This window comes from Nicotiana attenuata, chromosome 2 (assembly GCF_001879085.1).
Source record: "Nicotiana attenuata strain UT chromosome 2, NIATTr2, whole genome shotgun sequence".
Taxonomy (NCBI): domain Eukaryota; kingdom Viridiplantae; phylum Streptophyta; class Magnoliopsida; order Solanales; family Solanaceae; genus Nicotiana; species Nicotiana attenuata.
In genome coordinates this window covers 13997306-14010334 of record NC_031990.1, presented here as the reverse complement: position 1 = coordinate 14010334, position 13029 = coordinate 13997306, and positions in this window count along the sequence as shown.

Here is a 13029-nt window from a genome sequence, read left to right as displayed (position 1 = left end):
GATACAAGGGCAAACGGGGTAAAGCTTTTAAGACAAGTGTTTATGTAGCTTATAAGTACTTTTTTTTTACTAAACTTTTTTCTATCTCTAATTTCCTTAAAATTCCTGATATATCTTCTCAATATAAAACCTCGAATTCCAACCAAATGATCCCTAATTGCCCTTATTAAGAAGCGCTCATCTTATTAAGTTCTAACGGTTGTACCATTCTGTTCCACCATTTATTTCTGTCCATTGCAACGACTTTTATTGGCAATAATTTATGAATTATTTACTGCCAGATAAATGTGAAACTAAAATACATGTATTAGCTAGTAATACTAGGATGAAAGTATTTAAATATGAAAATTCCTAACATTCGCTATATTATTATTGACCATACATAACAATCCTCACATTATTTTTCACTGGATATAATTTTTTCATTATTCATCGTATAAATAATTTATGCATTATAATCCTCATAACTAATATATCTCCTATGCCCTTAATTGTCTAAATTTCTAATTCAAGCTTTTAAAATTTTAAAATATAAAAACTCTCTTACGTGGTATTTGATCCTAGAATCACTATAAGGATTAGGGTTTTACAAAGGATACCGACAAACCGCACCAACTTGATAATCCGAGTCAAACCAAGAAAAAAAACCCGACTATGGTTTGGTTTAATTTGGTTTGGTGTTGGAAAAAAAAAAAACCCCGACCATAATTGGTTTGGTTTGGTTTTAACTAAAGAAAGTCAAACCGATACCAAACCAACCCGACATTAAATATATAAAATTTTTAGATATATTTAATATATAATATACTTATTGTGATGTAATTTATAAATATTTCTTAAAAATTCATAATTTTATCTTTTAAGGTATTAGCCATTAATATTGGTAAATTAAATAATGCTAACAAAAAAAGCCCAAACCAAAATCAAATCAATACTAATGCTAACAGACATTCAATTCAATACTACGAACGGGAATGCATTGAATATCTATTTTTTGTTTTGCAATAATTTAGATAAAAAATGCATAACCTATTTTTATTTTTTCTTTAGCGTTTAGTCATGTAATTAATACTCCCTTATTAGTCTACTTATTTTAGCATGACTTAGTAATTTTAGATTACGTTTATTTTTATTATTACTTTTTAACTAGCAATATTTATATTACATAATTTTATTGTCTTTATTGTTGAATATTTTAGGATAATGCGATGACAAATCTTATACCACTTATCCTTTATCTCTCCCTTTTTCTTTTATCTTCCATCTTTCTTCCTTTCTTGCTTTCATCTTCTTCTTCTTGCCCTTCCTGAGCCGAGGGTTTATTGAAAACAGCCTCTCTACCTGCATTAGATAGGGGTAAGGTCTGCGTACAGACTACCCTCCCCAGATCCCACCTGTTGGGATCAAACCGGGTTTGTTGTTGTTGTTGTTATTGTTGCCATGACAAATCTCATATTTTGTATTATTTTCTTGAAAAATATTTTATATAGTTGTATCTTACTAGTATTAAAGAAATACTTTGAGAACAAGTTATATGTTTTGTTCTACGAAGATTTCACCGGAAAAAAACTCGTATAATCCGAAAATTCGAGATTGAAAAATCCGAATTTTATTAGTTTGTTTGGTCTTTAGATTTAATAATCCGACACAATTGGTTTGGTTTGGTGATTGTAAAATCCGAACCAACCCGACCTATGTACACCCCTAGCAGAAAGCAAATTAATTAGTAAGCCCTACTCCTTGGATTCATCACGAAACGAACCTAGAAATTAAGCTTCAACTATTAAAATCACAAATTGACAAATACTATCAAAACTGATTCAAATGTAATACCATAGGCCAAAATTACAAAACCCCAATTAATATAGACTATAGTTACAGGTAAAAATAAACCAACAAAAGTAGCAAAAACAGAGGAGAAAACTAACGGTTGAACTACTCGATTAACTTAAATGGATACTAAATTGAGGTTTGAAAGTCGATCATCCAAAACTTCAAAATTTCTCTTTTGAGTTTCCACATGTTGAAGCTGATATATTAAGCTTTCGAAGTGACAAACGACGGAAAATCGAGTGACAAACGANATTTTGAGCACAAGTTATATGTTTTGTTCTACGAAGATTTTACCGGAAAAAACCCCGAAAAAACCCGAATAACCCGAGAAAAATCGAGACTGAAAAACCCGAGTTTTATTGGTTTGGTCTTTAGATTTAATAACCCGACACAATTGGTTTGGTTTGGTAATTGTAAAATCCGAACCAACCCGACCTATGGACTCCCCTAATAAGGATAATGAAAAAGAGAGGAAAAAAACTAAAATATGGTTCTTTTTTAAGTAACCTCATGTGGGCCACCGAGGTAGCATAAAATTGCAAGATTATATATTTGCTTTGCTCTTAGTGGTTGGTAAATTTAAAATCATTTAATTTCGATATCTGCTGATCAGGATAATTTATTTTATACCTTTTCCTTAATTTTATATCTTATCATAGTATTGACATTCCAACAAGAAGCTCTTCTTTCACTTACATGATTAATTATGTCGATTTTTCGGACAAGTGGACGAACTTACGCAAAAAAAGAATTGTTACTGTACTACACGCAGTCCATATTATCTACTACTCCTATCTTCTAAGATATGTCTTTACAAATGATCTTAATGATATTTAATAACTTTAATTATGAAATTATCAGTCAAGATTACCCTTTATTTTTGTTTAAATAACTCATTTTGATTAATACTCTGTTAACTAAAAAAGTAAGGTGGAGTTGGGAAAGAAACTATTTAGTGACTTTTCATTTTTTTAAAATGTTAAATATTTTGAAACAAATTTAATTTGCCAAAATAAATAATATTTGGGATTAAAATGTACTGCCTTTTACTGTAAATTTTACTTTTGCAGATTTGTTAAATATGATCGCAGTTCATGCTCTGCCACTTTATTTTATTTTTTCCTATGACAATACACAGAATTAGAAAGACATCTAATTCTAATCCATATTCATTTATGTTATTTGGGGATGTGGATCTCTCTGCAAGGTGCTAAAAAGTATTACTTCTGTTTTAATTTAGATGACTCACTTTTTGTATTATTATGTTCCAAAAAGAATGACACATTTCTACCATTGGAAATAATTCAGCTTTAAATTCTTCATTTTACCCTTAATGAGCAGCTTTTATAACCACAAATTTTATGGCCCACAAAGCTTTTATCTTTTAAACTTTTAAGACCACAAGTTTAAAAAAAATCTTAAACTCCGTACCGAGTCAAATTACCTTATCTAAATTGAATCGCAAGTAGTATTTTGATCCACGGTTCACTTTTTCATTGGAAAATAAAAAATACTTAATCCTGAAAGATATAATATCGGTAAAGTAATTGGCGAGTCTAATGTGTGTCCAAAAAATACTAACTAACGTTTACTTGTTTGTTACTTCCACCCGTCCATAATAAGTGATCAATTTATTTTTTTATTTTGGTCCAAATTAAGTGTCCATTTATATAATCAAGAAAAATTCAATTTATTTTTTTCAAAATTACCCTTATGTACGTATCCTTAAAAAGTCTTTTGCTCCTCACATTAAATTATGCTGCAACATTGAATTAAGTGTAGTTTAGTTACACTAACTATTTTTGTCTAAAATTTGGTATTTTCTAAATGGGTGTATCCAAAGCAAATTGGTCATTTATCGTGGACCGGAGGGAGTAGTAACATTGTAGTTGAGTAAATGCAACCTTTAGGTTAGAGATTACCTACTCAAAAGTACATTTACCCTTTTATCCTTCTTAAATATATACGTATATATATATATTTTTGGAATGAGGTTGATGCATGAGCAGTGAGAAGAGTAACATCTAAAATGGGATTGCAATTACTATAGTAACTCCAATTTTGGCACTTTAAACATGTTACATATAACTTTCTACTATAGTTACCTAAGTTTCTCAACTACAATTTTGCGAAAAATGGAGAGGGAAGATAAAATTATTTATTTTGAGAAAAAACATGTACACCTGAGGACTTAAAACTCTAAAAAGAAAAAAAATATTTATACGTTGACCCACAAAGTCATTGTGATGTCTCCATCCATAAAAAGCCATACTGATAATATGGCTGAGAACTGAGAAGTGAGAACGGACCCGTATATGTCCAACCAATTTGACATAATGACGACATTTTTTTCTACCATTTGAGCTACATGAAAGTTCAAGAATTTCTTATCGAAAAGTTATACGGTATAAAAAATAAACTTCCTCTAGATCTCTATATATTTATAAGGGAATCTTACACAAATGTCCCAGATAAATCTCAACTTACCAACCTCTAGCCATTAGTTATAGACTTACCAAAACTAGCCAACAAAAATTGGAAAAATCAAATAATAGGGTTTTTTCTCTCAAAGAATCACATGCAAAAATCACCTTCCATATTTTTAAGCGTGATTAGCAACATTAGATACAAGACGGAAAGGAAATTTCATGGACGGGGTAGCAAATAAGGTGATGAATACAAAAATCTATACAATATTCCAAAAATCTAAACAAAAAAGGAACTTTTTCAATGGGTATAGTTGAAATTCATTGAAAATATATAGATAAGTCAATATACAAAATTTGAGGAAGATTGGAGGTGATTTGGACTGGTTTTGTATAAAAAATCGTAATTAAATCGAGTTCAAAAAAGTCTTCTGCGACACATGTATCAAACATGTATCACGCATGTATCACACACACAAGTATACATGGATATACATGTGATATACAATTGATACAAATATGATACCTATGTGATACACAAATGATACACAATGTGATACACATAACATTTTTTTTCATGTTGAGCTTTTACTTCGAATTTTCAATTCAAACCACCTCAAAACTTCACCAAATCATCCCAAAACTGAGATTCAAGCTCCTTGAGTTGTGCCCAATCTATTCTAATAACACACACTCAAAACAAAGCAAAAATTTGATATGTTTTGCTACAAATAGCTAATTGGCTAATTTGGCTAATATTAGTAATATTTTATCAATTGGCCAATTTTTGTAATGAGCTACTTATAAATGGACATAGCTGGTAGTTTCCCTATTTATAAACACAAAGGTAACTCAAATATTATTTGAGCTCATATGTTTGAATCCAATGTTGAGATTAGCACTGACGACCACTGTGGTGAGCATGAGGCTATCAGAGATATGGGCTAATGTTTAGGATGAGAAGCTAGGGATATTTATGTAATTTTCCATATTTTACACATTTGAGTTAGCTAGCTAGTGGTATATTAGTTATGCCAGCTGTTACTACATGGAGGAGTACACATGTATATATAAATAGGAACCTGTACATATACATATTCAGTTAGACTAGAATACAATGTTATCATTTTGCAATATTTCTCCCTCTAAATTTCACATGGTATTAGAGCACATGCTCTTTCTCTCTAGATTCTTCTAGAATTTTCTATACAACTCGAGATTCCTTGTTAGATTTCCAAAACTTAGCTCCTCGATCATGGTTCTGGAGGAAGATGCTTCGAATTCTGCACCTTCTGCTTCTGCTACAATGGAGAAGATTGATCATCTTCACCCATATTATCTTCATGCTTCAGATTCACCAAGTATGGCATTGGTTTTCACAGCTTTTGATGGAACTGGATATGGTTCATGGAGAAAATCTGTACTAGTATCACTATCTGCTAAGAATAAGCTTGGCTTCATTGATGGAACTTTGCCAAAACCAAAGGAGAATTCTGCCCTGTTTTGCCTTTGGATTCGTTGCAATGACATGGTTTTTGCTTGGCTGTTGAATTCACTCACAAGAGAAATCAGATCCAGTGTGATTCACTCTAGATCTGCACACGATTTATGGAAACAACTTGAGAAGAGATATGGGCAATCGAATCTAGCGCAATTATTTGAATTACAGAAACAATTAGCAGAAACTGTGCAAGGATCAAACAACATTGCAACCTATTTCAATAATATGAAGGCAATTTGGGATGAAATTGAGCTACGTGATGCTAGGGTTGTATGCAGTTGTGCAGAGTGTAAATGTGGTGCATTGGAGAAAAATAGTGCACTTGAAGAGAGACAGAAGCTAGTTCAATTCCTAATGGGACCGAATGAATCATACACTGCTTGTAGAGGAAACATAATGATGATGAATCCTTCTCCAGATATTGATAGAGCTTACTTTCTTCTATTACAAGAGGAAAGGCAAAGAAGTATACAACCTTTGGGTAATTATCCCAGTGATTCAAGCTCCTTTACTGTTACTGGGCAGAATGTCAATCAAGGACAATACAGGTTTAATAATAATCAAGGAAACACAACCAATGGACTAAAAAACAACCAGATTCAACACCAGGATTATAAGAGGAATACTTCTACTAATCTCATTTGCAGGTATTGCAATAAGCCAGGACATACCATTGAGAAATGTTATAAGATTCATGGCTATCCCCTCAATTTTAAAAATAGCAGACCTAAACCTTTCAACAACCATGCACACAGCAATGCAACTAGTACTCAGGAAGATACTCAGTCACATAATAGTGATGTCAGTATAGGTATTAAACAGGAACAACTCAATCAGCTAATGGAGTTACTACAACAGGTTAAATTTGGACAGCAGGGACCTTCCAGTTCTGAAGCCAATGCAACAGCTAATTGTGCTGGTATACATTCCTCTTCTCTCCCACTCATCACATCTAAAACACATTTTTGGATCCTTGATTCTGGAGCATCAGAACATATGACTTTTGATGCATCCATTCTACTTAATATTCAACCTCTATCAAAGCCTGTCTATGTTAATCTACCTAACTCCTATAGAATCAAAGTCACACATGCAGGGAAAGTTCCTATTCACCCAGAACTAATTCTAAATAAAGTTTTACTAGTACCAAGTTTCAAATTCAATCTAATCTCAGTACAAAAATTCTGCTCACAGTTCAATAGTCTTCTCATGTTTACTTCCTGTGTATTGCAGGGCCTTTCCTTGAAGAGGCCTCTGGCTCCTGGTAGAGTGAAGAATGGACTCTATCTTCTTCAATCCTACCATCCTCATGCTGATTCTCTGCACCAACACAAACCAGTGTCAACCATTACAAATAATTGTACTCAGTTCATTGATACTTCTTTGTCTAGCTGTTCTAATAATGTTTCTACTTCTGCTAACTCTTGTCACAAATTATGGCATGAAAGACTTGCGCATATGCCCCTTTCCAGTATGAAAAATATTTCCTTTTTACCTAAAGCAACTCTTATTCCTGATGCATTCCCCTGTACTATCTGCCCCATGGCAAGACAACATAAATTGCCATTTCCTATCAGTACTACCTCTACTTCTCATATTTTTGAACTTATACACATTGATACCTGGGGCCCTTATAACACAACAACCCATGATGGTTTCAAGTACTTCCTAACTATAGTTGATGATTTTAGTAGGGGTAATTGGACCTATTTGTTGATTACTAAGGGTAGTGCTTTCACTGTTTTAACTCATTTTATTTCTATGGTGGAAAGGCAATTCTCTACTCAAGTCAAGGTCATTAGATCTGATAATGCCCTTGAGCTAGGAGGCAGTTCTACAGCCCAAACCTATTTCAATGATAAAGGGATCATTCACCAGACTTCTTGTGTTGCCACACCCCAACAAAATGGGATTGTTGAGAGGAAACATAAACATCTTCTTGAAACCTGTAGGGCTCTATTATTTCAGTCCAAAGTACCTCTAGTTTACTGGGGAAATTGTTTACTTACAGCCACCTATTTGATCAATAGATACCCTACTAAATTACTACACTATAAATCCCTTTATGAAATATTATTTGGCACACCACCTGATTATACCTCCCTTAAATGTTTTGGATGCTTATGTTTTGCCTGTACTTTGTCTCAACACAGAGGTAAACTTGATCCCAGGGCCATTCCGTGTGTTTTTCTTGGTTACCCTTTTGGCAAAAAGGGTTACAAATTACTTAATCTCACAACTCGAGATTTGTTTGTTTCCAGAAAGGTCATATTCCATGAATCCATTTTTCCCTTTGCTATGATGACTTCTCCTTTTCCTTCATCCTCTCCTCTCTCTTCTATTGTTCCTCCTATGGATTTCTCATCTGATCCTACTCCTGTTCCTTCCTTTTTGGATTCTCCTCCATGTAATTCTCCTCCTGCTTCTCCACTTCCTTCTCCCCTTCCTTTTCCTAGTCCTACTTCTTCTCCTTCTATACCTCCTGCTCCCAGTCCTTCTCACTCTTCTTCCTCTCTCTTATCCTCTGATCCCCCTCCTCCTATTGCATTGCGCAGATCCCTAAGAGACCATAAAACCCATGCTTATCTATCAGATTTCATATGTAATGCTCTCCATCTCACTAATGTTTCTTCTCCCTGTTTCCTCTCTCCTATCTCCCCTACTCCTATTCCTTTTTGTGCCTTGTCTGTTTCCAATCAACATGTTTATTCCGTCCATTTCTCAAATTCAAGAGCCTGTATCCTACTCACAGGCTGCTCAACACCCTGGCTGGCAGGATGCCATGGCAAAAGAACTGGATGCCTTGCTTGCCAATGATACCTGGGAAGTGGTACCTCTACCTATAGGCAAGAAAGCTCTTCCTTGTAAATGGGTGTACAAGGTCAAACCTAAATCTGATGGTTCTGTTGAGAGGCTTAAGGCTCGATTGGTCATTAGAGGAGACACTCAAAGGGAGGGCATTGATTTTACTGAGACGTTTTCCCCTGTTGTTAAAATGACCACTATTAGGTGTATTTTGGCTATTGCTGTGAAGAAAGGTTGGGGTCTCTATCAGTTGGATGTTAATAATGCGTTTCTCCATGGTGACCTCCATGAGGAGGTTTATATGAAATTCCCTGCAGGTTACTTTCCTCCCTCTCCTCACCTGGTTTGTCGTCTTAGAAATCCCTTTATGGTCTACGTCAGGCTTCTCGTCAGTGGTATGCTAAACTGACTACTGCTCTGAACTTTAAGGGCTTCACTCACTCTCTCAACAACTACTCTTTGTTCTACAAGTGCAGTGGCGCTTCTGTGTCTCTAGTGGCTGTTTATGTCGATGACATTCTATTGACTGACAATAATTTGGAAGAGCTCACTGATTTGAAAATGTTTTTACATGCTGAATTTCAAATAAAGGATTTGGGGGACTTATCTTTTTTTCTTGGCATGGAGGTCCTCAGGGATCCTCAAGGTCTGATGCTCAGTCAACGCAAATTCACTCTTGAATTGCTCTCCGAATTTGATTGTCTAGCTGAGCAACCAACCTCTTCCCCTCTTGATCCTACTTGTAAGTTGTTTGCTGGTGTGGCGGCTCCTCTCCCTGATCCTTCTCTTTATCGTCGTCTTCTTGGCAAACTCAATTTTTTGACCCACACTCGCCCGAATATTTCTTTTGCTGTTCAACATCTGTCTCAGTTCATGCAAGACCCTCGCTTTCCTCACCTGGATGCTACCAAACACTGCCTCCGTTATCTTCTTAAGGATCCTGGTCTGGGTCTCTTTATGACCTCTTCTCCCTCTTTTGACCTTCTTGCTTTCTGCGATTCTGACTGGGGCTCATGTCCTGATACTCGCCGCTCCGTCAGTGGGTTCTTCATCAGTTTGGGATCTTGCCCTATCTCTTGGAAATCTAAGAAACAACCCTCTATTTCTTTGTCCTCCGCCGAGGCAGAGTACCGATCTATGCGTCGTGTTGTCTCTGAGTTGACATGGCTGGTTCGTCTTCTTTCCGATTTATCTGTTTCTCCTTCCTTGCCTGTTCCGCTGCACTCTGATAATCAGGCGGCCATTTATATCGCCAAAAACCCCGTCTTTCACGAGCGTACCAAGCATGTGGAGCTTGACTGCCATTTTGTGCGGCAGCAATTCCAATCTGGGCTTATCTCTCTTTCTTTTGTCCCTACCCGCTTGCAATTAGCCGACATCTTCACCAAATCCTTGCCGGATCCTTTGCATCCTGAAATTTTGGGCAAGTTGGGGGTTCAATCTCCACCCTCCAACTTGGGGGGGTGGGGTGTTGAGATTAGCACTGACGACCACTGTGGTGAGCACGAGGCTATCAGAGGTATGGGCTAATGTTTAGGATGAGAAGCTAGGGATATTTATGTAATTTTCCATATTTTACACATTTGAGTTAGCTAGCTAGTGGTATATTAGTTATGCCAGCTGTTACTACATGGAGGAGTACACATGTATATATAAATAGGAACCTGTACATATACATATTCAGTTGGACCAGAATACAATTTTATCATTTTGCAATATTTCTCTCTCTAAATTTCACATCCAAAGTACTACTCATTATAAACAGAAGGAATTCTTGGCTTCTATCAAAGGGAAGCCCCACCATGTATACTTCCATTGGCTTTGGTTGGTAGGGGTTACAGTGTCTTCTGACACTAAAGAGTCAGTAATAATCCCAGATCTCAGGACATGCACTTCGCTTTTTTTACGTTTGCACAGTCAATTCAGCAACAATCCCAAAAAACACAAGTCTTGAAGTTTGAGACAGGATAGGGATGGGAATAGTTGGAATTTGGTAATCACTAATGGAATGATGTTAGAAATTTCAATTTCCCCGTTAAAGGGATTCAAGATTTATCTTATGCTACACGATGGATAATATTAATTTTTAATAGTATCAATATGTTTTACTTCTTCTATCTCAATTTATGTGTTACTTTTCACTTTTTTATATTTAAACTTCTTAATTTTGATCGTGTATATATTTTGAACATCAAGAACATGACCCTTGATAGGAGGGTGTAAAGTTTGAGGATTATGGAGGAAGGTTCATAGGTAGTTGAGCGTTCCCTTTGTCTTCATTAGTTCAATAGTATTAGTGTTAGTATGGTATCCCATTTATCCTTAGTTTGCTATTATCACATATCTTGTACTGTTATTACTTGCCATCAGTACTCCCTCAGTTTGCTATCACCACATACCTTGTACTGTTGCTACTTGCTATCAGTACTTCTTTCATATTCTCTATTGCTATCTTGGATTTAGTTTTCTAAATATATTGTCTTGCTATTACTTGCTATCAGTGCTTCTTCCATCTTTTCTTTAGCCGAGGGTCTGTTGGAAATAGTCTCTCTGCTCTTCCAGGCAGGGGCGAAGCCACCTTTAACAAAGGGTGGTCAACTGACCACCCTTCACCGAAATATTACGAAAATTTACACTGTGTATATAAGTAAAATACTGATGTTAGATGTATAAAATATATATTGAACACCCTTTGTCGAGAAATTTTATTTAGTTCTTTCAAGTTTGAACGCTCTTGGAAACATTTTTGGCACCACCACTGCTTCTAGGTAGGGGTAAGGCTGCGTACATCCTACCCTCCCCAGACCCCACTTGTGGGATTACACTGAATTGTTGTTGTTGTATTTTGAACATCAAATCTTTAAATTTTTTAAATAAAATTTTGGAAAACTACATAAAAAAATATTATATGCCACAATAATTAATAATTTAAAATAATAAAAGGCATATGAAAAAGTTACAGTCAAAGAACAACTTATTGGTATTCAAATGAGAACACTATCACATAATTTGAGAGAGATAGAGTATTATATTATGTAGCAGATTACATACTTTATTTTTAGGTAACTAATTAATCAATTATTAAGAACAATTATCTTTTAAGTAGTAGTTCTCTTGACATTACAAAAAGTTACCGGCCCGCTATACTCAAATTAAAATACTATTCCCTGCGGTCCAAAATAAGTGATTTTTTGGTCTTTTTTTTGTGGTCCAAAATAAGTGATTTTTTCAGATTTCAAGAATGAATTAATTATTTTTTTCCTACATTGTCCTTAGAGTAAATAGTGTTGGAATATGTGTTAAGAGTGTTTATGTGAGATAGTAAAGGTTAATATGGTCAATTCCATTACTAATTAATGCTAAAAAGGTAAATTTCTTAATCTGTGTGAAAACATCCAAAAAATCACTTATTTTGAACCGGAGAGAGTACTATAAAAGAAAAACCCACCACAAATATCAATGTGCACGAGCCAATGAAATGCTTTTACTCCATCAGCACACCCCCCCCCCCCCCGGCGGCCAGGCTCCTAATGTAGTTCATTTCACTCGCTTACTGGCCTTTTGCTCTGGTTTAATGCGAAGCTTAGTTGGCTCCTGAATTGGATAAGACTACAGAAATCAGTGAAAAGTTAGCTCGACCAATCGTTACCCTCCACTTTTCCCAATCCAAAAATACCAGTTTCAAGAATTCAGGAGAATTGATTGATGCATCTGTACCCCTTTATCCACCACATACAGCTCCCATCTAACCCTATGAAGGATAAAATGGAGAAACACTCAACTTCAATAAAATGGAGTGTATTATGTTTTCTTTACTACACCCACTCTAATTATATGTAGTTTGACTTAATTCGAATTTAAGAAGAAAAAAAAACTTATAGAACTTGTTATATTAAATACGTTGTAATATATAAGTGGTCATAGAATTTCTTATTAAGAATGAAATGAAATTATTAAAGTTAAATTATTTTCGAATATAAAAGTGTTTGTTTATGAATGAATTAATACGGAGAGTAATAAACGAGCCTCCTCCTAATGTACTCGCTCCGTCTAAAAAATGGACTTTTCTCATTTTTAGTCTGTCGTAAAAAAGAATGATTCCTTTTTAAATTTGAAAATAATATAATTTAAACTTCCTATTTTACCCTTAATAAGATAATTTATAATCACACAAATATTTATAAATAGTTTCAGACCATAAATTTCAAACGTCTTTTATTTTTTCTTAAATTTTGAGAGGGAGTATTTCTTTTGACACTTAGCTTGTGAGATTTCCCAAGGCCTCTTCTACATTCAAAAGTTCATTTGGTTTCTTAACAACTTTCTGTGGGCTTCTTTGGACTTTCATGTGACCAAAAATATTCTCCTCATTAGCTTTCAGTTTCAAACCTCTCATGAAAATCATCATTTTCTTTTTAGCTTTTTTGGCTTCAGTTTCCAGTATTGAGGGTGATGAAAGTTTCA